This window comes from Heptranchias perlo, chromosome 12, assembly GCF_035084215.1.
Source record: "Heptranchias perlo isolate sHepPer1 chromosome 12, sHepPer1.hap1, whole genome shotgun sequence".
Lineage (NCBI taxonomy): Eukaryota > Metazoa > Chordata > Chondrichthyes > Hexanchiformes > Hexanchidae > Heptranchias > Heptranchias perlo.
Genome location: NC_090336.1, coordinates 44947872 through 44975488, shown reverse-complemented (window position 1 = coordinate 44975488; position 27617 = coordinate 44947872).

Below are 27617 nucleotides of genomic sequence, written 5' to 3'. Positions count from 1 at the left end.
CCGGTTGTAAATAAGTAAAACCAGCCAGGCAATAAAATTATTGATGTTGCATTTTTGCTCTGAAGTATGTGAATATTCATGATACAGATTAAAAACAAAAGAAATGAACGGAGAGATACGAAAAAAGTATACAAGTGAAGAGCACTAACATTGCTGTCTCACAATAGGGGAGAGCAAGCTGGGTGTTGTCAACTGCAGCAGATATGCAAGTCAAAGGAAATACTTTTTTTAAAAAAGTAAATCTTATTTTTCCCCTTATAAACAAGGTCTGAGTATTCATAAGTGTTTGTTTTCTAAATTTTTATTTCTAAATCTGCTTATTCCATAACTAATTAGTTTTGTAAAATTCAGTGTAGTTTGTCCCATGACTAGATTTCTATGGCATACTACGCTGGGACTTATAGCTTCATATAAGAATTTATGATGCTTTTGAGTTGTGTTGTACTACATGTATCATTTCGATCCCAGGGGCATGAGGTTGGTAGGTCGGAATTAAACTGCCAAATACACTTTGCCCTCTATCCATCTGACACTGAGCTGTACAAATGTAGCTCCACTAATCTCCATTCAAATATCAGTTATATTTTTAATATTAGCAGAGGTGAAGGACAGTTGGCTTTTTGCTAGCACCAAAATAAATTAAATGAAGCTTAAAAAGTTTGCTTTGTACCGGTCCGAGATATACTGCAGCTGGTGTGAAGTGGAAGTTGTGTGAGGCTAGCTTCTCACTGCCTGTCTACATTTGATTTCACTGCCCACACTCCAGAGTTACATATTAAAGCTGGTGTCACTGTGAAACCAAAACTACATCACACAGTACAATCAGCCTATGTGATTGGATGTTCTAAAAGATTTCAGTGAATCTGCTAAAACATCACAAACAAAAATACTAGGTGTGGGATGTTATTAATTTGATCAGCTTGGTTGCCTCCGCAATCTTACATGTGCAAATGGTAAAATTTTGAACACAAGTAGAAGTCACTTTCTTTTCCAAAACCTAAAGAAAAATCAGAACATGTCTTACCATTCAGAATTGCAGACAATCATCCTGAATGAAGTATTAACATGCTGTGCATTATATCAAGCATGAGGACCAAAGTTCAACATGCTTTGAACCGATTTCAATTACTTTGATATTGTTATTGGATTAATGTCATGTGATTAATTCACATGTCCAACACAAATAGTTGTATTATTTCTAAACTTTATTTTAACCACAACACCAAAGGGGTGATTTTAATCCTGCTTGCCCAGTGGTAACTGAGCAGATGGGCAGTTAAAATCACCTGGGAGACTTAAACTGCAGGATGGCAGTGGTTTCAATTTTAACCTGTCTTTAACATGCAGACCAGGCTCCGATGATATTATTGGGACCCGACTGCTATTTTACCCAGTGACCTGAGCAGCACAGCAATTGTGGCTTTGCCACCAGGTGAAGCTAGAAGAGTTGGGGCCAGAAAAGGCCCAAAATAGGAAGTTTTACAACTTTTTAAAAAAAAATTTTCTTGTGGGGCTAGGAAGAGCCAGGAGTGCTTCTCCAGCCCCACAAGGAAAGTTTAGGCCTCCCCTTTCCCGCGCCCCCCCCCCCCCACCCCGATCACAAGACCTTCCCGAAACCTCCTCCCCGCTATTGACCCGAGTGCCGGGGACTGTGTCTTCAGCTCCCGCTGGCGGCATCCTGCCACCTGACATTCCGCTCCTGCCTGCCAGCCAACTGCCACTTCCCGCCGGTTTCGGGTGGTCAACTTCAGCTGTCGAGTTTAGGAGGAGTTTGCCGTTTGCCTCAGCCCCCGTCCGTCCAATTCCTGCTGTGAAGTAAAATCAGGGCTCAAATCCAGCAATCAATTCTCATCGCGTCAAAACTTATACACATCATATGATTTGCTCCCCCCCCCCCACAAATATTCTGAATTTTGGATGTTTATTCAATAGTAAATGTCAGGATTCCATCTCTACAAAGGGTTACAAAAAAGTGAAAACTCCATGTCATGTTGAAGCCCATGGAATAAAGGGGGCAGTTGCAGCATGGATACAAAATTGGCTAAGTAACAGGAAGCAGAGAGTAGTGGTGAATGGTTGTTTTTAGGATTGGAGGGAGGTGTACAATGGTGTTCTCCAGGGGTCAGTACTAGGACCACTGCTTTTCTTGATATATATTAATGACTTGGACTTGTGTGTACAGGGCACAATTTCCAAATTTGCAGATGACATAAAACTTGGAAGTGTAGTGACAGTGAGGAGGATAGTGATAGACTTCAAGAGGATATAGAAAGGCTGGTGGAATGGGTGGACATGTGGTGGATGAAATTTAAAGCAGAAAAATGCAAAGTGATACTTCAGTAGGAAGAAGGAGGAGAGGCAACATAAACTAGAGGGCACATCTCTAAAAGGGGTACAGGAACAGAGAGATCAGGGGGGTTATATGTGCACAAATCATTGAAAGTGTCAGGGCAGGTTGAGAAAGTGGTTAAAAAAAGCATATGGGATCCTGGGCTTTATAAATAGAGGCATAGAGTACAAAAGTGAGGAAGTCATGATGAACCTTTATAAAACACAGTTCACCCACAACTGCAGTATTGTGTTCAGGTCTGGGCTCCGTACTTTAGGAGAGGGTGTAGAAAAGATTTACTAGAATGATTCCAGAGATTGAAGGCCTTTAGTTACATGGACAGACTGGAGAAGCTGGGTTGTTCTCCTTGGAACAGAGAAGTTTGAGAGGAGATTTGATAGAGGTATTCAAAATTATGAAGGGTCTGTACAGGAGAGAGAGAGAGAGAAACTGTTCCCATTGGCAGAAGGGTCAAGAACCAGAGGACATAGATTCAAAGGTGATTGGCAAAAGAAGTGACATGAGGAAAAACTTTTTACACTAAAAGTGGTTAGGATCTGGAATGCACTGCCAGGGGAGGTGGTGGAGGCAGATTCAATCGTGGCTGTCAAGAAGGAACTGGCTAAGTACTTGAAAGGAAAAAATTTGCAGGGCTGCAGGGATAGGGCAGAGGAGTAGCACTAGCTGGATTGCTCTTGCATAAAGCTGGCACGGAGTCGATGGGCTGAATAGCCTCCTTCCGTGCTGTAACCTTTCTACGATTCAGTGAACCATTCTATGCTTTAGCACCATTTGGCACCAGTTTAATATGCATTCTCAATCTAACTTCTGCCAGCCACAACACTCCTAGTTTAAGTTAAATAAAAATTAATTATTTTGGTGAAGTTTTGTGCTCGTCAGTCTTGAGATGGAATATTTTTTTACTTTTTGCACCAAATATTGGCACTCCCATTAAGCATTCCTTAATTAGGAATAGCAAGTGTTAGATTCAGGGTAAAATGTTCTTTTGCTCTTTGCATTTACAGTACAGAACTGCCAAGATTCTCCAACAATGTGGCTTAACTCCAAATTTAGAAGGGCACCACAACATGCCTGATTTCAGGCCCTAACTCATTTCAGTTAGAGCCTGAAAGAAAACTTTGATCCCATTAATTTGGTTCCAGAGGCAAAATGACACTCAGCTTCCTGTTGCCTCATTTTGGTCGGCAAATGATTAACAGATTGTTCCAATATTGAAACCAATGACATTGTGCATCATTAACAATAATGGCAGCTACTGTGGACTAAGGCTTCTATGTGTTCTGATGCTGGGAATAGATATTTTACAGATCTATCCATCTTTTGGATTCAAGTTTCAAGCAGATTTGAGGATGAGGAACACACATGGCGAACTCAGTTTGTATTCTTATTATGCAAATTTAGAACATACTGGTTCTCCCTCATTAAGTGATCTTAATAGTGTACATCTTTCAGTCCATCAATAAGCCATTATTCCATTCTAGAAACTATTCTACTTTAGAATTCATTTAGATGATCCTGCATGTGGCTGATTATATTGGAAGAATAAAATCAACAACATCTGACAACACAATAATTTCTCCCAGTTGTTCAAACTTCAGTACAAAAATCAGTTGAAAAGGGCTGTTGAGAGCTTATCTGATCTCAAAAGAGCCTGTTTCCATAGGTAGAGCTGGGAGAAGTGCAGCATTATGGCGCCCTATTGATAAGAACCATTTAGTTCTCTAACTAATGCCATCAAAATCTGATTGCAGTACTCTGCAAGGCTCAATAATCCAACAGTGATATTGCAGAACATGCTGTGAGCTAAATGATGCTTGCTGATGGGATGGTGGAACGTTCTATCTTTCCACTGTTGCAGATTTCTGGCCTGAACTTTAGGCACTTTCACATTGAATGTTATAGACAGCAGACATGTAGTTTGGCCAGCAAGAGCCCTCTGGTAGAAAGCTGGTGACCTCCGGAGACATTTTTATGGGTCCCATGAGCTGCAGTGAGCCTCCACTTACCTTTTCATGGTGAGATTTTATGATGAACAGCAGGGTCATTAAACAAACAGCAGAGAGCAGATTACAGAGGTCACTGGTCTCTGAGCACAGATCTCCCTTGATTGCATCTTAAATATACAGCTGACTGAAGTATTATACATATGTTGTGCTCAAACTCAAGATTCACTTCTGTAATCCAGGCTCAGGATCCAAATCTGTGTTCAGTTTGAGTAGAGCTCTAGCCCTCATGTTTATATTGCTGGTCTCAGTGGGGCAGCTGTAAGCTGTCATTGAAGAAAAGAATGCTTGGGTATACTTATATAGAATTGAATGACAAACTAGATGCTGTGTGCATATATGTACACACCATATACTTCATGCATGCAGATGTCAAAGTTGCACAATGGCATCAAATTTCCTAGGGGTTTCTGCACAACTCCAGCTGTAACTCATGCAGTTTTCTGGTTGGTTCTACTGGACCACTGCATGAGACCTGGTTGTGCTGGGCTCCTGCTGCTTCCATAATTTTCAGGTCAGCCTTGTACAGGGCAGAACTTCATCTGCTCTTTACAAGGCAAATTATAAGAGAGTGGCTCCAGGGACACAGACTCCAAACATCAGGAAATTCCCGATTCCCACGCTCCAGCAGGATTGGCATAGGACTGAAGACTGGGTGAGATGAGATGTACTGGCCTCCACATGGATGCAAGTGGGACAACTTGGGGCAGGGTGGGGGGGTCCAGGCGAGGGGCATGCTGGACTCAATAATTATTGGATCAGTCCCCTGATACAAAAAAGGACCAAGTGGATGTGATATGGGGGTCTCGGTTGGAAGGGATGATTGCCTGGGCAGCCAGGCACCAGATCTTATGGAGGCATGGGGCAGGTGGGCACTGGAGATACACCCATTATGCCTGCTGCTCCAACACAAATGAGGTGCCCTCCTGTTGGTCCCACAAACTCCAGTTGGGTCAGTGCTGGAAGGAACTAGCAGGCATGATTTCAAGGTAACTGCTGGGATCATGGCCCGTGGATTTTCAGAGCCAATATTTTGTCCCGTATACGATGAAAGAATGGCAGGCAGTATGAAATGGATGCGCACACACAGAATAGACTAGATGTGATAAACAGAATGGAAAGGGTACAATTGAATCTGATAACTATTTATAGTACATTGCATTTAGACCGATCAGCACAAACCTACCCCGAGGACTTGTTTACTTCAAGCTGGGACCAAATTAGAGTGTGGGATTTTATATTTGACATTGGTAGTCAGAAGCTGAATCTGACCTTTAATTTTCTGTTTTAAAGGCTGTCAGGCTATGAACTACATACAGTCTGGTTAAAAAAGTTGTCAAGGTGCTCACTTTACACAGTAGTTCCCAAATTCAAAAGTACTTCTCAATGCTAACAATGACCAGGCATAGATTATGTCGTACTGAACTAAATCAGTAGGTATGAGGTATTTCAATACATGGAAAATAGACAATCACACATGGAAGTACATTTGTTGTTTCTGATCCAAGGTTCAGTATTTCCATAGAGCTGGGTTGTGAATGTAGCAGGAAAACAGGGGAGAGGGATATTAATTTGGAAGGTGAAAAAATACAATTCCAGAACAAGTTGGTGTGATTGTTCAGGTTCTCACTTAATCATCTGGGTAGATGGCTGCAAATGAGGAAGAGATTTGCTGGTATCAAGGGAAAGGTGAAGGTAAGTGTGTTACTCACTTTTGCAGCCCACCAAGCATGGCACAAAGCTAAATTGGGAACTATTGCACCAACCATGAGGTACCATTCAAAGTATGGTGCACAATTATTACCCTTTTGTGCACACTTGTTCATTGTGCCAAGCTGGATCCTGCACTTTTCTTGCAGGCAGAGGTAGCGGTGGGACCAATAGGTGCTTAGGCTTCTAAGGCATTTCTCTGCTTTTAATGGGTGCCTTAGTGGTCTCAATGGGCTTGGAGGCAGAAGTTAGCCCTGGACTTCCAGCAGCCATCCAGTGTGTTCCTTTTCCTTCAAATAATGCAGCCATCATGGATTGCCTATTCTTGAGCACTTCCTGGAAAAAGACCATTGATATGCACAACGATATGGTCAATATCACCTGAACATTATTTGGGTGCAAACCCCTTTCAGTTTATTAGGCTATATGGTTGCAATGAGGTGCCCTGATGCCCACATGTATACCATCTGTGGTGCCCTGCACTTAAGGGAACCCTGTCACAGTGAATGCCCCGAGTTCTGTCCAATGAATTCCTTCTTTCTATGGGGAATGTGATAAAACCGTTGCCTCTTGCAAATATAGGATTTGTCAATTGCTTGAGACATATGTGCTGTACTGACTACCAATGCAGTAGATGTCCCCTTCGGTGAATTGGAAAGATTTGGGCCAGGATTTTGACCAGGAACTGGGAAGGTGGCGCCGGTTGTTGGGGGGGGGTCGAATTGCAGACAGGAAACCTGGAAGAACGGGTTTCCCAGACGTCCTCATGATTTTGACACAAGGACATCTATTTTTTTTTGTTGTTTCCTGTCCAACAGGCTGGCCTCAGTCGGATGGGAGCAGAGCACGGATGAGGACGTAAAAAGCTAAGTCTTACATTGCATGGACTGGGGGCGGTGGTGGGGCTCAGATTGTTTTGGGGGGGGGGGGGGCTGCATTCACTGGAGTGGTCGCTGCAGGTAGGCTTATTGGGCCTGGGGGAAGCACTCCTGCTCCTCCAGGCCCACAAGCTGTGCCAGAAAGGTACTTACTTGCAGTTTCAGGCCTCCTCTCACACAGCATGAATTAAAGGCCCAGGAATCCTGGCCCCCAGGGGTTGAAATCACAAAGCCAAAGCCATTCAAAATGGAAGCCCACAACCTCCTTGAAAAGGTTTTAGTGACCTGTCCACTTCCTGAGAGCGGGTTGGTCGCCCTCCTCTCATCCCACCCTGGTGAAAAACAGAAATGGATGGGTTGGAGGTGGGTCTGAAATTATTGCAATTTTCAATGCCCCCGCCCCCAACCCACCCATTTTTCCCCAGTTAAAATCCTGCCCTTGTACCAAGAAAACTTTATACCGTGCTAACCTTCACTGATATAGTCAGAACCATTTTTATTCCAGAAGTTGTTTGTAGATCATCTTGCAGCACATGGTACAAATTTGTGCGAGCTTACCTTGCAAAGCAGAGGTGCTGAACACAGGTTTCCTCTAATATATTAAGGTTCATCTGCAAGGGTCTATCAATGCAAGTACTGGGGTATAATGGGAGTGGATAAATGCCTCAGGTAGTGTTGTACCAGAGGCATTTGTTGCCTCATGAATTTGTTTTCCTTATCTAAATCAAATGAATTACCACCCTCATGACTAAATGGTAGCAGCAACCATGAAGGCATATATTGGAAAAAAAAATACAAAAATGGCAGCTTATCCAGCAAAACCAACTGATGCATGAAGCAAAATAGAGCTGCAGATACAAATAGTGTTAGCAGCAATTCAAACTGAAATTCTCCTTTAAAAAGGTGCTTACTTGAGCAGGTCAAGTCCCAAGAATCCCAATGTATCTATTTTATATGGGCAAGCTGTGTGCTATGAGTGAATCATTGCTTGAAGTCATGGGATTTGGTGGGGGATCAAATTTGAATATATATTCAATGTTAATGAGGCTTGTACATACCCATATGCTGGCCTCATCGTGACACCACAACCATGTGCACAAGATACAACACCATTGACCCACCACCAGTGAGTCTCTGTACTATCTGTGGAGCCTTGCAAAATGTTTCCTTCCTATGGTGCCATCAAATTCTTCCTTTTGTTTTTTTTAGCCTTCCAAGAAGATTACGATCGATGCGGTAGGAACTGGTTTACGATATTAATCAAAGCCTTTTCTTGAATGCATTTTTCAAGTAATAAGAAATATCAATGTAACGAACCCTTCTGATGTGAATGTGGGCATCAAGATAGGTGTTCATTATCAATAGGACCAACAATGACCTTGAAACATTTGTGAGGGGTTTCTGTGTACATCACGGCTGGGCCCTAACCTGTAGGTGTCACTGCTGCTACACAGAATAGAAAAAACACAGCTTGTCAAAGCTGAAGAGAAGTAAAACTACATCAGTGGATACATAAAATGTAAAGGGTCTGCCCAGTATAATATAGAAAACAGGTATGGTGTAATGACTTTGTTCAGGGAAACAAAGTTTTCTGATATTTTACAATAGCAGAGAATCAGGATCACTAGAAATTTAGATTTGTTGGGGCATAAACTGGGTTATAGGAAACTTGCTGCTTATTGGCACCCCATTAAAATGTCTCCAACTGTCTGTGCTCCTAACAGCCACCAGTAAATTAAACATTGGTTACTGTTGCCACCAGCCGCATCATGTCTTTATGCTATTAGGTATTAATCCTAATGCAAACATTTTAAAGGGAAACCTTCGTGGTTAATGCACCATTCACCAAAGCAGAAAAATTGTATCATAAAATTATGTAAATTTACATTAGTGCCATAATAAACAATATCTCAATTTATTATATATTGAATTCAGTATGTGGGGAACAGGTTACATTGAAAACTCATTTATAATCTATCTATTGCTTCTGTGGGAGATACTGACAGGCATTCTCAATGTTAAAGGTATCATGCTGTGTGGCACACAATAGCTGCTATTTTATAGAGTATACTGCCCTGTGATTGTGCAATCTGTCCATCAGGTTCCCACAAATTGTTCAAATGCTTTCTGAATTTCTCAATTGCCATTTTTTTCCTCACTAACTGAAATTTCTAATGTCCAAAATAAGGATTTAAACAAAAACAAAATTCAAATTTACACATCTCACAATAACAGGGAAGTAGATTTTCACCTTCACCACCCATCAAGTAATCTGGTGGAGAAAATTGGCCACTTGTTATAGGACCCACCTAACTTTCATTCCATTCCAAAATTGTTGTACTGACATGCTTCCATTAAAGTAGTTACTTGAAGGTCTCAGCTTCTCCCAAAATCCTGGGCTTTGGCTTGATGGCCCAGAAATTGCTCCGAGTGGCACTCACCGCTCCATGGATTTATTCTCACCCACAAACTTACCACAATCTTTACTGCGTGAAGTTCCTCTAATTCAAAACTGAAAAGAGTTCAGCGTTAACTCCAGCGGAGCTAGGACCATGCGAGAGATGTGAGGAGCATGCTCTTCTCTCGACCAATCAGATTGCAGCATTTTTGACAAGCCACAAAGTCAGTCAAAACCAGGAAGTGAAAGGTAAAAAATTAAAAGCCTTGTTAAAGCAGATAGTGACGCAAAATAAAGGATAAGAAATATCGAATTAAAAAAGATAAGACAGAAAAAAGTAAAAACGTTAAATTTAAAAAGTCCAACAACTCTTAAAATCACAATTTATATGAGACTCCATTTTAAAAAAAATTTAATTTTCAGTGTCAGAGAGGCTGTTTGGTAGTCATTAAGACTTACCACACCATTAAATCTTAATTGAGAGCTGATATTTGTGGCAGTATTACTTAATTTCTAGCTGGGCAGGGCAGCAATTTGGCACTGACCCACTGATTTCAGGTGGCAAGGTCCCTTTAACAAGAGTCTGTCATATCGCTGGCAAACCAGAAGAGCAAATTCGGATTTCCGCATCTGACTACGCACGCTGGTGCTTGTTCTTTGATTTCGCCACTAATAACGGTGAGCGCTGTTGAGCTCAGACCTGTGACACTGAGCTCAATTTAGATTGTGCAGTCTGCCTAATTTCCCAAGATGCATCAGGTTTATTTTTCTTTACCTTCTAGCGCTTAAAACGCAGTAAGCTTTCTTCAAATAATTTTGAAGATCATGAGGATAATATTTCAAAAACTGAGGTAAAACTTACATTGAGTTTTATAAGGAGCTCTTAATCCACCCCTCCCTTTGCTTTGACTAAAGATTTGTTTTACCTCAAAGCAGTAATGGGAACTTTCAATTATCTCTATGCATTCTGAGGCTATGTGCACAATTTCCCAACATACAATCTCTGCATCAACAGGAGTTGAAGGATGGGGAAGCTTTTATTTTTGGCAAGCGATGGATTTAAATAAAAATATGACAATTGTGTCTTTGTTATGAACTCAATCACAGAAAAACAGAGGCAGCATATGGAAACAGTAACAGATGTTATTGTCAATTCCTTGTTGATGGTTAAAGAAAACTGTGATTCTTTACAGACAGACAATGGCTTTTAAGTCAATTGATACTTTTGGTTGTAGATATTTAATTAAAAAAATCTTTCTGCATCATTTGTGGTTTTACAATTTTTTTATATAAAATTTGAAAACTGCATAAATGAACTTTGCATATTTTATGAAGTAATTTGTTTGTTTATGCAAATATCTGTATAAGTTGGCAAATTCACTAAGTGACCTTTTGACCCACATCATGAAGTGCATATCAGAAAATTGCATACCTCCAGCCCATGATTTTCCATCCATTAACTTTAACAAGCAGAGAATGTATGCTTAACTGTTCTAAGGCAAAGAACATAATGATAGGAACTGGTGGTGGTGGGAGCATAGTGGAACTCTACGAGTGTGCAATTTCCCAAATTGTCCTAAAGCAGTAAATTTACCCTTAAATCCTCAATACTGCCAGATCATAGCAAACTCAAAGCTCCAAACTCCCTCCTGTGTCCTGTTGGACCTCAACATCTGCCAGATTGCAACCAAGTCAAGCCGGCCAGCTGCATCCACCTTCATGCCTACCCCGCTGGCAATCTGCTTTCCTTTAGTCATGGCCCTGGCTCCCTGTGTGTATGCCCAGCCTGATTTCACCCTCTTCCACCCCTCCTCCCACTAGCCTGGAGTGCATCTTTCTCACTCCCAACATGTAGCCTCCAGCTGTCTGCTCACTTCATTGGCAGTTAATTTCCCACAGCAAACCATCCGCTGCCCCCCCACCCCGCCCATTCCTCTTTTAAAGAATTTGTCCCGCTGTTCTAAAAATTGCCCGTTGTAGTCATTTTGAAAATTGCCCTAGTTCGGCTGCTTTTTCGCAGAGACTCAGCTCAACTCATGGTGAGTAACCATTCTTTTTATTATGAAAAAACTGTAAGAGGACAATTTTGCATCTGTGCACATATTCCCAAACTAAGAACCCATAAGTGGTTTTACTATACTCCTGTAAAACAGGAGTAGGCCATTCAGCCCCTCGAGCCAGTTCTACCATTCAATTAGATCATGGCTGATCTGCAGCTCAATTCCATTACCCAACTTTGCTCCATATCCCTTGATACCCTTAACCTAACAAAAATTTACCTATCAGTCTTGAAAGCTCCAATTATCCTAGCATCCAGTCTTTTGGGGGAAAAGAAAGTGTTCCAGATTGCTAATATTGAACATAATTGTACTTCTCGTGTCTCAAAATTACAGAAATGTACTGCTTATCACTGACAAGATACGTACACTTCATTTTGGTCTGTGCAATACTGGAGTAACTTGCACTGGCAGAAACACAATAGAGGATAATACATTTGAGGACATTCTCTAGAATGCAGGGGAAACTTGAATCCTGGAAAATCAAAGCTTTTTGTAGTGTTTTACTTTAAATGGTGATGACAGAGGATAAAATCATTCAACAAGCTGCAGACAAAACATTGCAAATGAGACAAAAAGAACTGCAGGCAACAGAGGAAAATTCAGCAGGGGCTACTGGGTTGGCAAGGTTACCAAAATTCACCAACTAGTTATCTATTTATTTGGCAGTAAAGATTATGCTCCTTATTTTGCTTAAAAGAACTCCTTGAGATGTCCATATGGAATATTCTGCATGTATTATGTTTTAAATAAAACTGTGCACAGAACATGAACAATCAAAGATTGATGTTAATCCAGCTGAAAAGATTTAATTAAGATAAGCAGTGAACAATCTTTAAAATCACCTCTTCCCATGGGTAAGATTATGCCACAGTTCAATGCAAAAATCAGTGTGTATGACCAAAAACTGTTCAAGTCTCAAAAAATACTCCTTTGATTCTCTTCCCCCGCAAAAAAAAAATTATAAATTGAAAACACTACTTCAGCAACAGGCTATGCACATTACATATTTTGTCAGAAACTGCACAAAAGCAAAAGATTACAGGATGCTGCACCCTTATGATTCATCTCATTTCCAAAGGTTACTTACATGCAGCAGCTTATATGAGTACCCTTTTAGTACAAATGCATTGTTTAAAAGAAACATGTTCTAAGGCATCAGTGCATTCCCTTATCTATAGTACAGGATTGCTTGGCAGAAACAATACAGCAATGGGAACATTTCACTTTGCCCCTGAAGAGGCATCCACAGTGAATTTTGGTCTTTCTGAATGGACATAGAGAGTTGAATGGCCTGCCTCATCTGTAATTATCAAAAGGTGCCATATTGGAAATGCAATGGTTGCTTATATTTTTGACATAAGGAACAAACCTTTGTATTTCAGGGTTTTGCTGAAATGAATTTACTGTACACATTCTTATTCTGGAAATAAGAAGCCAAAACTGAAACCTGTTCTCAAATTATTGAGATTTCATTTTATTTTGCATGAGTGCCAATGATGAATGAATGATCCCTTTGCTGATTCCAGGCCAAATTACAAGCAACAAAATTGCTACTCGGTGGCAAGACAGAATTGTGGTCAACTACATGTTTGCATTTCATATCGAAGAAAAAAATAGCCCCAAATGCTCACATTTCAATAAACCAGGATTTTAGTTCAGGGTGTTGAAGAAATGGCTGCAACAAAAGTTTCTGCTTACCACAAGAAATTGCTTCAAAGGAACTTCCTGGACACAGCTTGAAGAGAAGGCAATTGTTTTTTTTTTGATCTCCCGAGAGGAGACATTGCGATGCGTCGTGCATGTTTGTCCGAAATGGGCACGACGAAGTCCCGTGCAGCAGCTGAAGCCCACCGGACATACACACAACGCCATATTGGTCTAGGTGCTCAAGAGGCAGCCTATCACTTAAATACGATAATAAGGGTCCCGTGCCTGAATCAGGGTAAATTGGTATCTGTGCACACCTGAAACGTCACTGCCTTAATTCGCCCAGCAAATCGGTAAGCAGCTTTCACTAACGATATTTAAAGGGATCCTCACCTCCATCAAGGTAAATCTTTGGGTAGTCATTTTAGGCCAGGTCTTTGGCTGTTTTGGCAAATATTTCTCTGTTTAATATTTTTGCAGGGTGAAGTTGTGGAGGGCAAGAACTGTTTCACAGGATTTTTACATAGAATTTACAGCACAGAAACAGGCCATTTAGCTCAACTGGTCTATGCTCCACACGAGCCTCCTCCCACCCCTACTTCATGATGTGGAGATGCCGGTGATGGATTGGGATGGACAAATGTAAGGAATCTTACAACACCAGGTTATAGTCAAACAATTTTATTTTAAAATCACAAGCTTTCGGAGATTATATTATCCCCTTCGTCAGGTGAATGAGTGGAAGGTTCTCAAATCGCATATCTTATATTAGGCTGGGACAGCATCACACCAATCAAAAGGTGTCGTTGTTGTTCAAACAGGCCAGTCACGGAGAACAGTACGTCCCAGTACACTGGATATACATTGTGTCAATTACACAGACAGAAAGAAAGAGACCCAAATGGCAGAGAGAGAGAGAGAGAGAGAGAATATTAAAACACATAACTTTTTGTTTCCCCTTTTTGCTGGTGGGGTTACGTGTAGCGTGACATGAACCCAAGATCCCGGTTGAGGCCATCCTCCTGTTTGAACAACAACGACACCTTTTGATTGGTGTGATGCTGTCCCAGCCTAATATAAGATATGCGATTTGAGAACCTTCCACTCATTCACCTGACGAAGGGGATAATCTCCAAAAGCTTGTGATTTTAAAATAAAATTGTTGGACTATAACCTGGTGTTGTAAGATTCCTTACATTTGTCCACCCCTACTTCAACTAACCTTATCATCTACCCTTATCCCATTCTCCCTCATGAACTTATCTAGATTTCCCTTAAGGGCATCTATGCTATTCGCCTCAACTACTCCTTATGGTGGTGAGTTCCACATTCCAAATAAGTGGCTCCTGAGTTCTTTATTTTCTTTATTAGTGAATATCTTGTATTTATGGCACCTAGTTTTGACCTCCCCTACAATCGGAAACATCCTCTCTACGTCTACCCCGTTGAACCCCACCATAATTTTAAAGACCTCTATGAGGTCACCCCTCTGCCCTCATGTTCATGTTCCGAATTACTGAATTTGGGAATGCTGCAGGACATACCATTGAGGCTCCCAAATCAGGAGGACAAGCAGCAGCAAAGCTGTTCCAGTAAAGTTACAACACTGGCATCTACCCGACAATGTGGAAAATTGGCCAGGTATGTCCTGTCCACAAAAAGCAGGACAAATCCAATCCGGCCAATCACCACCCCATCAGTCTACTCTCAATCATAAGCATAGTGATGAAAGGTGTCGTCGACAGTGCTATCAAGCGACACTTACTCACCAATAACCTGCTCACCGATGCTCAGTTTGGGTTCCGCCAGGACCACTCGGCTCCAGACCTCATTACACCCTTGGTCCAAACATGGACAAAAGAGCTGAATTCCAGAGGTGAGGTGAGAGTGACTGTCCTTGACATCAAGGCAGCATTTGACTGAGTGTGGCACCAAGGAGCCCTAGTAAAATTGAAGTCAATGGGAATCAAGGGGAAAACTCTCCAGTGGCTGGAGTCATACCGAGCATAGAGGAAGATGGTAGTGGTTGTTGGAGGCCAATCATCTCAGCCCCAGGACAATGCTGCAGGAGGACCTCAGGGCAGTGTCCTAGGCCCAACCATCTTCAGCTGCTTCATCAATGACCTTCCCTCCATCATAAGGAGGGAAAAGAAATGAGGATGTTTGCTGATGATTGCACAGTGTTCTGTTCCATTCGCAACCCCTCAGATAATGAAGCAGCCCATGCCCGCATGCAGCAAGACCTGGACAACCTCCAGGCTTGGGCTCATAAGTGGCAAGTAACATTCGCGCCAGACAAGTGCCAGGCAATGACCATCTCCAACAAGAGAGTGTCTAACCACCTCCTCTTGACATTCAACGGCATTACCATTACCGAATACCCCACCATCAACATCCTGGGGGTCACCATTGACCAGAAACGTAACTGGACCAGCCATATAAATACTTTGGCTACAAGAGCGGGTCAGAGGCTGGGTATTCTGCGGCGAGTGTCTCACCTCCTGACTCCCCAAAGCCTTTCCACCATCTACAATTCAGGAGTGTGATGGAATACTCTCCACTTGCCTGGATGAGTGCAGCTCCAACAACACTCGAAGCTTGACACCATCCAGGACAAAGCAGCCCGCTTGACTGGCACCGCATCCACCACCCTCAACATTCACTCCCTTCGCCATCGGTGCACAGTGGCTGCAGTGTGTACCATCCACATGATGCGCTGCAGCAACTCGCCAAGGCTTCTTTGACAGCACCTCCCATACCCGTGACCTTTACCACCTAGAAGGACAAGAGCAGCAGGCACATGGGAACAGTCTTCAGCCAATTCGATTCACTCCACGTGATATCAAGAAACGGCTGAGTGCACTGGATACAGCAAAGGCTATGGGCCCCGACAACATCCCGGCTGTAGTGCTGAAGACTTGTGCTCCAGAACTAGCCACGCCTCTAGCCAAGCTGTTCCAGTACAGCTACAACACTGGCATCTACCCGACAATGTGGAAAAATGCCCAGGTATGTCCTGTCCACAAAAAGCAGGACAAATCCAATCCAGCCAGTTAGCGCCCTATCAGTCTACTCTCAATCATCAGCAAAGTGATGGAAGGTGTCGTCGACAGTGCTATCAAGTGGCACTTACTCACCAATAACCTACTCACCGATGCTCAATTTGGGTTCCGCCAGGACCACTCAGCTCCAGACTTCATTAAAGCCTTGGTCCAAACATGGACCAAAGAGCTGAATTCCAGAGGTGAGGTGAGAGTGACTGCCCTTGACATCAAGGCAGCATTTGACCGAGTGTGGCACCAAGGAGCCCTAGTAAAATTGAAGTCAATGGGAATCAGGGGAAAAACTCTCTAGTGGCTGGAGTCATACCTAGCACAAAGGAAGATAGTAGTGGTTGTTGGAGGCCAATCATCTCAGCCCCAGGACATTGCTGCAGGAGTTCCTCAGGGCAGTGTCCTAGGCCCAACCATCTTCAGCTGCTTCATCAATGACCTTCCCTCCATCATAAGGTCAGAAATGGGGATGTTCGCTGATGATTGCACAGTGTTCAGTTCCATTCGCAACCCCTCAAATAACGAAGCAGTCCGAGCCCGCATGCAGCAAGACCTGGACAACATCCAGGCTTGGGCTGATAAGTGACAAGTAACATTTGTGCCAGACAAGTGCCAGGCAATGACCATCTCCAACAAGAGAGAGTCTAACCACCTCCCCTTGACATTCAACGGCATTACCATCAACAAATCCCCCACCATCAACATCGTGGGGGTCACCACTGACCAGAAACTTAACTGGACCAGCCATATAAATACTGTGGCTACAAGAGCAGGTCAGAGGCTGGGTATTCTGCGGTGAGTGACTCACCTCCTGACTCCCCAAAGCCTTTCCACCATCTCACCACTTGCCTGGATGAGTGCAGCTCCAACAACACTCAAGAAGCTTGACACCATCCAGGACAAAGCAGCCCGCTTGATTGGCACCCCATCCACCACCCTAAACATTCACTCCCTTCACTACCGGTGCACAGTGGCTTTAGTGTGTACCATCCACAGGATGCTTTGCAGCAACTCGCCAAGGCTTCTTCGACAGCACCTCCCAAACCCGCGACCTCTACCAACTAGAAGGACAAGAGCAGCAGGCACATGGGAACAACACCACCTGCACGTTCCCCTCCAAGTCACACACCATCCCGACTTGGAAATATATCGCCGTTCTTTCATCGTCGCTGGGTCAAAATCCTGGAACTCCCTTCCTGACGGCACTGTGGGAGAACCTTCACCACACGGACTGCAGCGGTTCAAGAAGGCGGCTCACCACCACCTTCTCGAGGGCAATTCGGGATGGGCAATAAATGCTGGCCTTGCCAGCGACGCCCACATCCTATGAATGAATAAAAAAAAAGAAGGCAGCAAAGACCTGAAGAGGCTGCAAGAAGAGGGTGAAGTAGGCAAAGGTGCAGAAGGCCTCATAGCATTTGGGCCTTCAGGAACAGATCATCATACCTGAACCTCACAGAGGAGCGGTGTGTAAGGTGGCTGCATTTCAACAGATAGATGTCACTTACCTGTGCCACCTATTGGAGTCCAATACCAGGGCATGCAGTGCACTACCTACGGCAGTGAAGGTGACTGTGACTGTGGCTGTAAATATTTCTGCCTCTGGCGCCTTCCAAACTGCTTCTGGTGACATCTGCAACATCAGTCAGTTTGCTGTGCACATAGCCCTGTGCCAGGTCAACGATACACTGTTTGCAACGCGTCAACAATTCATTACCTTCCCCATGGAGGCTGACAAGCAGGAAGAAAGAGCACTGGGATATGCCAGCATTGCTGGATTCCAGCTGGTGCAGAGCACCATAGACTGCAGGCATGTAGCCTTGTGTGCTCCCCTTGACGAACCACCTCTGTTTCTCAACAGGAAGGGCTTCGATTCGCTCAATGTTCAACTTGTTTGTGACCACAGGCAGTGACTATTGTAGGTTTGTGCTCAGTTTCCTTTGTAGTAGTCATGATGCTTTCATTACTGCGCTAGTCCTCAATACACTCACTGTTCCACCCAGACCATTGGGTGGCAGGCTGGCTGCTGGGGGACAAGGGATATATCCTCACCAACTGGCTCATTACTCCTGGAAACTGGGCTCAGACGTGGAGCTCCGAGAAAATGTGAACCATGCAGCAAAGAGGGTTCTGATTGAGCAAACCATTGGCGTGTTTAAACAACTGTTCCACTGTCTGGACATCTTGGGAAGAGTCCTTCAGTACATCCCAGAACAAGTATCAAGATTTCCATTAGGACAGGTTGCATAGACTAGGCTTGTATTCTCTGGAGTATAGGTGATTAAGGGGTGATCTAATTGAGGTGTTTAAGATGATTAAAGGATTTGATCGAGTAGATAGAGAGTAACTAGTTCCGCAGCCATGATAATAATGAGGGTTACAGAAAATAAATGAAAAAGAATAAGAATTGACTTAATTTTAAAAAAAAATCTATGAAAATAAGAACAGAATTCAAGAGAGTAGAAGATGTGAAAATTGCAGAAGTTCTGAAAAAGGGCAAGAAGAGATCAAAGATCAGAATTTATGTATTCATGAGCTTGCTAAGGCTGAAATACTCATCATTAGCTATGACTAGCTGAGGTACTCTAACCTAAAAAAAAAACTCTGATATGAATGTGGCTGTATCAAGACACAAAAGTACAGGATATGTATAAAAAGCACAGGCTATGCTTTGACTTTTTGCACATTCTGGGATCCTAGCATAAAAACATTTAATGATAAATGGACTTCACCATAGTTACAGGATGCTCATTAAACGCTTTAACCCCCCCCCCACCCACTGACCCTTATTACTGAAGAAAAAAGCTCTGATTACAGCAGTAATAATTGTTTGCTGTGAGACCAAATCTGAAATTAGTTTGTTCTGAGATTTCTTTTTATTTTGTAAAAACACATTATAAAGGCCTGGGATTTTCTGCAGGGGCACAACCTAAAATTACACCCATTCCTGTGTCCATTCTGCCCACGTCAAATTATGCTCAAATTTCTTGTCAGTATCATTAGCAACAAAAGCACTGAACCCACACCATATAATCCTTCTTTAAGTATGAAAATTAAAGTTTCAACTCATTTAACCATCATTCATGCACATTGGGCACAAGTGTTTAAGAACCTGCAATTATGGAAGCTTTAAAATTTTTAATATGACTTATACATATGCCATAAAAATGCATTCAAAGAAACAGAAAATACAGAGCAGGTTTCAGTGAGGATAAATTTAAAAAAACGGTCAAAAAGTTGCAATAAAACACCTGAAAAATGAATTTGTTCCCTGCTGCGCCTAAAAATCTGCTCGTAATTTGAAGAGAGCCTCTGAGTAAGCCCAATTGCAGGAAACTCATGTGTAAGGCTCTGTAACTTGGGGCGGGGTCATTATTATGGGCAGAGATGCGTTCGGGCAGAGGGATCAATAGACGATCGTAAAAGATCGGAGTTTTGGACACACTGTACTTACTCGTGAAGATGGTAGGTTGCAAAACCGAACAGGCTAAACTACAGGAGGTTTTGAACATACCTGGAAACTGGGCAGACAGATGGCAGATGATATTCAATGTAGAGAAATGCAACGTGCTTCACATGGGGTTAAAAAAATCCAGTAAGGGATTAATACTTAAATGGAAAGATAATAATGTGTATGGAAAATGAAAGAGATGTGGGGGTCCTGATTGACAATAAATTGAACATATTGCAACAATGCTCGGTGGCAGTGGGTGAAGCAAATCAGATGTTTGAATGTAGTATAAGGTCAATATTGAGCTGAAATAATGAGGTAATCCTGCTACTTTATAATCTGGCAGAGCAGATCACCCACCTTTTATAGAATCATAGAAAGTTACAGCATAGAAGGAGGCCATTTGGCCCATTGTGTCCGTGCCAGCCAAAAAAGAGCTATCCAGCTTAATCCCACTTTCCAGCGCTTGGTCCGTAGCCTTATAGGTTACTGCACGTCAAGTGCTCATCCAAGTACTTTTTGAATGAGTTGAGGGTTTCTGCCTCTATCACCCTTTCAGGCAGTGAGTTCCAGACCCCCACCACCCTCTGGGGTGAAAACATTTCTCCTCAGCTCCCATCTAAGCCTTCTATCAATTACTTTAAATCTATGCCCCCTGATCACTGACCCTTCTGCTAAGGGAAATAGGTCCTCCCTATCGACTCTATCTAGTCCCGTCATAATTTTATATACATCAATTAAATCTCCCCTCAGCCTCTTTTGTTCCAAAGAAAACAACCCCAGCCTATCCAATCTTTTCTCATAGCTAAAATTCTCCAGCCCTGGCAACATCCTTGTAAATCTCCTCTGTACCCTCTCTAGTGCAATCACATCTTTCCTGTAATGTGGTGACCAGAACTGTACACAGTACTCAAGCTATGGCCTAACCAATGTTTTATACTGTTCCAGCATAACCTCCCTGCTCTTATATTCTATGCCACGGCTAATAAAGGAAAGTATCCCATATGCCTTTTTAACCACCTTATCTACCTGTCTTGCTACCTTCAGGGATCTGTGGACATGCACTCCAAGGTCCCTTTGTTCCTCTACACCTCTCAGTATCCTCCCATTTATTGTGTATTCCCTTGCCTTATTTGACCTCCCCAAATGCATTACCTCACACTTCTCTGGATTGAATTCCATTTGGCACTTTTCTGCCCACCTGACCAGTCCATTGATATCTTCCTGCAGTCTACAGCTTTCCTCCTCGCTATCAACCACACAACGAATTTTTGTATCATCTGCAAATTTCTTGATCAAGCCCCCCACATTCAAGTCCAAATCATTAATATTTGCCACAAAAATCAAGGGACCTAGTACCGAGCTTTGCGGGACCCCACTGGAAACAGCCTTCCAGTCGCAAAAACACCCATCAACCATTACCCTTTGCTTCCTGCCACTGAGCCAATTTTGGATCCATCTAGCCATTTTCCCTTGGATTCCATGGGCTTTTACTTTTTTGACCAGTCTGCCATGTGGGACCTTGTCAAAAGCCTTGCTACATCAAACGCGCTGGAACCCACCCGAATTGCCTCAACCCATCAAAGATTACAATCCATTCAAAACATAGCTATCCAGGTCCTCACCCGCACAAAGTCCTGCATTCCCATCAATTCGGCCTTTCCAAAGTCCAATGTGCTTCAGTGCATTGTTTAAAAGATTTTCACTGGCTTTCAACTCCTTCCAAGGTATCTCATTCCATCTTTTCTCCTCTAGTGTTACATACTTGCATGTATCCTCTGCTTCTCTGACACAGGTTTACTTCTTGCCCCATGGTGAACAGTTGTTTTTCAGACTGGAGGGAAGTGTGCAGTGGTATCCCTCAGGGGTCGGTGTTGGGACCACTGCTCTTTTTGATATATATTAATAACCTGGACTTGGGTATACTGAGCATAATTTCAAAGTTTGCAGATGACATGAAACTCGGAAATGTAGTAAACAGCGAAGAGGATAGTAACAGACTTCAGGAGGACATTGACAGACTGGTGAAATGTGCAGACACATGGAAGATGAAATTTAATGCAGAGAAATGTGAAGTGATTCATTTCGGTAGGAAGAATGAGGAGAGGCAATATAAACTAAATCATACAATTTTAAAGGGAGTGCAGAAGGGAGTGCAGGAACAGAGAGACCTGGGGCTGTACGTGTACAAGTCTTTGAAGGTGGCAGGACAAGTTGAAAAGGCCGATAAAAAGGCATACGGGATCCTTGGCTTTGTAAATAGAGGCATTGGGCTCAATTTTGAAATGGAGCCGGGAAGGGGGCGGGGGGATGTCAATTTGAGGCCGGGAAACCCATTAGTACGGGTTTCCTGGATGTCTTTACGATTTTGACGTAAGGATGTCTTTTTTTTTTGTCAGTTTCCCATCCGACTGACTGGCTGATTGACAGGCTTTTTACCTTTAAAATCGAGACCATAGAGTAAAAAAGAAAGGAAGTTATATTAAATCTTTATAAAACACTAGTTAGGCCCCAGCTAGAGTATTGTGGCCAATTCTGGGCACCACACTTTAGGAAGGATATCAAGGCCTTAGAGATGGTGCAGAAGAGATTTACTAGAATGGTATCAGGGATGAAAGACTTTAGTGACGTGCAGAGACTGGAGAATCTGGGGTTGTTTTCCTTAGAGCAGAGAAGGTTAAGGGGCAATTTGGTAGAGGTGTTCAAAATCATGAACGGTTTTGATAGAGTAAATAAGGAGAAACTGTTTCCAGTGGCAGAAGGGTCGGTAGCCGGAGAACACAGATTTAAGGTAATTGGCAAAAGAACCAGAGGCGACATAAGGAAACATTTTTTTATGCAACGAGTTGTTATGATCTGGAATGCACTGCCTGACAGGGTGGTGGAAGCAGATTCAATAATAACTTTCAAAGGGGAATTGGATAAATACTTGATGGGGAAACATTTACAGGGCTATGGGGAAAGAGCAGGGAAGTGGGACTAATTGGATAGCTCTTTCAAAGAGCCGGCACAGGCATGATGGGCCGAATGACCTCCTTCTGTGATGTATCATTCTATGATTCTATGTACCCATTACCTCTCAATGATAACTGCTCTTTTAGTCATTACGCCCTGTCCTATGGAGTCTCTCCTTAGATCCCTCTGACTCCCAAAAATCTTAAAACCTTCTCTTCAGTCATGCCTTCACCCCTATTCTCTCCATTTTCCCTCCTGTTTGGTGTGCACTGTTTCTCCTGCTCAACGTAAAACCACTTTGAGACATCTTCCTGTATGTGAGAAATGTTGTAGGCATGCTTGTTGGTACTGTGGTTGAATCACATAATTCGCTTCAGAACATATTTCGATACTTCTATAATAAATAAAGCAATACATAATTGCTGGGGCATTTCAGAGGTTCTTTCACTCAGACAACCCATTATAAGTCATTCACAAAGTAATCGTTACCTGTTGGTGCCTATGATTTATGGGTCTTTCACATTCACAAAGGACTAGACTCTCATAATGCACTGCCACATGCATAATATCCAGTGTTTATCAAATAACAAATTGGACTTGCAATAAGTAACAATTTTGAAATTGGCAATACCTTGTACAAGAGAGAAAACTCATTAATAACATTTTTGTCCTTGTTGAGGAATACAATCATTCTTGGGCAATTAATCACGTGGTTGACGTTCTGAATAAACATAAATTATGTTGTTTGTATAAGAAGCAGTAAATTATGTAATTGAGTTAAAAGGCTTGTTAACACTCTTGACAATGCTTAGGTAATGAGCATCATGAAGTGAAGGAAGACAGGTGGAATTTCAAAGACAATATAAATTACTTTATTTTGAGGAGTGTCACAGACGAATCTCTCAGCGGACATTTTATGTGATTTCCTCCTGTTTACGGTTTGCAACATTGATTAAAGTTTCTTCATTCAAACATGCAAGGCTGGTAGGAGGGCGCAGCATGGATAGAAAGTGGAGACTGGGGCTCGTTGAAGGACTATTGTATGTTCACATTTATGGGCCTGGATTTTAACCGCCAGCGGATTTCCGGAGGGAAAGTGAGCTCCCAAGTTAGTTCCCCGCCCACCCGCGGCCGATGTTAATGGCCGGGCCTCATTTAAATCCTGTCGGTCGACTTCCCACCCATTTCAGGCGGGGCGTGACAGAAAATTGTGTTGCCGGGAGTCCAACCGGCGACAGCAGATAAGTCGTGGGAGCTGCTGCCCAGCTATCCCATGGGGGTCCCGCGATTGTGGGGAGGGGGCGAGCTTGCTGCAGGGGAGGCCTAAGCTTTCCTTGTGGTACCCAGAGAAACACTTCTGCTCCTCCTGGCTCCACATGGAAAGTGAACAAATTTTTATAAAACTTATCATCTTGGGCCTCTTCTGGCCTTGGATGCGGAAACCCATTGCTGATTCCCGCTCAGGCCACCTAGTAAAAATTGCAGCTCCTGCTACCTGCCATCTGCCGAACAAGGACTCAAACCTATAATTGTTAGCTGTTGGACACCCCTGGGGTAAAGAGTTAAGTGGGGTCTCTTTGGAGTTGAGTGCTCCCAGATGACAGACATGGTGATGGAGATTGGAATAGAATTAATCCTTCATGGCAGATTTAATAATCTCATACCTGAGCCAGGCAGGTCGACAGTACTGCAGGCACTGTTGGTGATTCAGTAACCAATCTGGCTCATTAAGTGGGCCATGTAAGTTTATGATCTAATGTGTGGGGTGGTCCTGGCTGGTAACCTGAATTGTTTTCATTAATTAATCTCCAGTACCCTGGGCACATTTTAGCTCTTATCAACTTTTGTCTAAGCTCTCTGAACTTAGCTAAGTGGGGTTTGTCCTTATGGAGAGACAGTGCGCATTTCATAAGAACATAAGAAATAGGAACAGGAGTAGGCCACATGGCCCCTTGAGCCTGCTCTGCCATTCAATAAGAACATGGCTGATCTTCTACCTCAACTCCACTTTCCCGTCCGATCCCCGTATCTGTTGATTCCCTTAGTGTCCAAAAATCTATCGATCTCAGCCTTGAATATACTCAGCGACTGATTATCCACAGCCCTTTGGGGTAGAGAATTCCAAAGATTCACAACCCTCTGAGTGAAGAATTTTTTCTTCATCTCAGTCCTAAATGGTCGACCCCTTATCATGAGACTATGACCCCCTAGTTCTAGACTCTCCAGTCAGGGGGAACAGCCTCTCAGCATCTACCCTGTCAAGACCTCTAAAAATTTTATACATTTCAATGAGATCATATTGAGAAAACAATCTCCACTTGTGTGGATTTTCAACAGCTTGGTTGGAGATTTTTATGTATGGTGGTATGTTTTCACAGACCAAATAAAATAATTCCTACATATTCGACAAAGTGCCACATAAAAGATTATTACTTAAGATAAAAAATCACAGGATTGGGGGTAATATTCTGGCATGGGTGGAGGATTGGTTATTGAACAGGAGGCAGAGAGTTGGGATAAATGATTCATTCTCGGACTGGCAACCAGTAACCAGTGGTGTTCCACAGGGGTCGGTGCTGGGTCCCCAACTCTTTAAAATCTATATTAACGATTTGGAGGAGGGGACCGAGTGCAACATATCAAAATTTGCAGATGATACAAAGATGGGAGGGAAAGTAGAGAGTGAGGAGGACATAGAGAACCTGCAGGGGGATATAGACAGGCTGGGTGAGTGGGCGGAGATTTGGCAGATGCAATATAATATTGGAAAATGTGAGGTTATGCACTTTGGCAGGAAAAATCAGAGAGCAAGTTATTTTCTTAATGGCGAGAGACTGGAAAGTACTGCAGTACAAAGGGATCTGGGGGTCCTAGTGCAAGAAAATCAAAAAGTTGGTATGCAGGTGCAGCAGGTGATCAAGAAAGCCAACGGAATGTTGGCTTTTATTGCTAGGGGGATAGAATATAAAAACAGGGAGGTATTGCTGCAGTTATATAAGGTATTGGTGAGACCGCACCTGGAATACTGCATACAGTTTTGGTGTCCACACTTAAGAAAAGACATACTTGCTCTCGAGGCAGTACAAAGAAGGTTCACTCGGTTAATCCCGGGGATGAGGGGGTGGACATATGAGGAGAGGTTGAGTCGATTGGGACTCTACTCATTGGAGTTCAGAAGAATGAGAGGCGATCTTATTGAAACATATAAGATTGTGAAGGGGCTTGATCGGGTGGATGCGGTAAGGATGTTCCCAAAGATGGGTGAAACTAGAACTAGGGGGCATAATCTTAGAATAAGGGGCTGCTCTTTCAAAACTGAGATGAGGAGAAACTTCTTCACTCAGAGGGTGGTAGGTCTGTGGAATTTGCTGCCCCAGGAAGCTGTGGAAGCTACATCATTAAATAAATTTAAAACAGAAATAGACAGTTTTCTAGAAGTAAAGGGAATTCGGGGTTATGGGGAGCGGGCAGGAAATTGGACATGAAGCTGAGTTCGGATCGGTCAAGGCCCTGTGGATGGCGGAGCGGGCCCAGGGGCTGAGTGGCCGGGTCCTGCTCCTACTTCTTGTGTTCTTTAGATTTGTGGTTGGGATCAGATCAGCCATGATCTTATTGAATGGCGGAGCAGGCTCGAGGGGCCGATTGGCCTACTCCTGCTCCTATTTCTTATGTTCTTATGTTCTTATATTAAGCCTCCTATTTTTGGTAAATCATTGGCTTCAAAATCTAACTGAAGCAAAATGTCCAAATGATAGAAGGGAGGAATAATCAGCAAGATCTCCACCTGAGATTGCATCCTGCTGGCATGGCTACAGAACAACACTGATGGAGATGCTCAGGTCATATTCTTCTTCAGTTTTTGCTGAGTAGAAAATGAAACAATGGGCCAGAATTTGCTGGGAAATTAAAAGCTGGTTTACTGCGCACCCAGTTATTACTGTTTAAAAATTCCAGCAATTTGTGGTGAGGAAGAGATATGGCATGAATTGTGAATTCCCATAAATTTCTGGATGAATTGCGCCACTCCGCTGTTAGCCTCGCAAAAATGGGATCTCGCCATCAATCTCCCCATGAGTTTCAAGAAATTGCTGGATTTGCACTGTAACTACGAATTAAACTCGCCGCAAAAAGTTAGGGCTGGTATTTCACGACATTAGGGCGCTTTTAATGATGAGATTTACGTTCCTGCAATACCACTCAACCTCTTGGCAGCCAAGGCCTATGGGAATGTGCTTTGCGTTTTTCGTTCACCCCTTTCTCCATTTGTTTTTGTTGTAAATGCATGGAAACAGTTTGTGAAAGGATACCTTTAAGGTAAGACAATTTCTTCAATAATGTTCAAAGATCAAAGATTTCAGCAAAAATAACCAGACCCTCTGGTGGGAAATCAAAAGCTAATTTTGGCTCTAGCTGAGGTTATTTTTTGATACAGAATGAATCAGTTGGACAGAAGGCAGAAGAATACAATTCTTGGAGCCAATTTTTTTCAGTCTGGAACTGTAACCATTTTGTGATGTTGGAGTAATTTTCCTGAATTTTCCCTGACTTTCCCTCTGAGCCAAACAAACTGTAAAGGTGGATATAAAAGATCCAATGGCACTATTCAAAGAAGAAGAAGGAGTTCTTTGCAGTTTTTTGGTGTCCTGGCTAACATTGCCCCTTAACCAACACCACCAAAACAGATTAACTGCTCATTCATCTCATTTGCTCTTTGCAGGTGCTGTGCTGGGTGCCATTTTTGCTTACATAATACCGATGACTGCACTTCAAAAAAAGCAATTAATTAGCTTCAATGCACAGGGATATCCTGGAGACATGATAAGGCACTATATAAAAGCAAGTTCTTTTTTCTTTAAAGGAATTTTATGACACAGCAAAATGTTGTCATGTACAGTATGGTGAGCTAGGTGCAATTTTCAGCTCCAATCATGGCAGTAAGTGAGGATTAGGCTATCTGCCAGAAAATACACTGGGGTCACACTAGAAATGTAATTTACTGTGAATTACTTCTGTTGATATTTTATAACTAAGGCTGGTGCCTTCTTGGCTTCAGCCACAGCTCTTTTTGTCCATCATAGTTGAACATAAGTGAAATAATTCTTTCATGATATT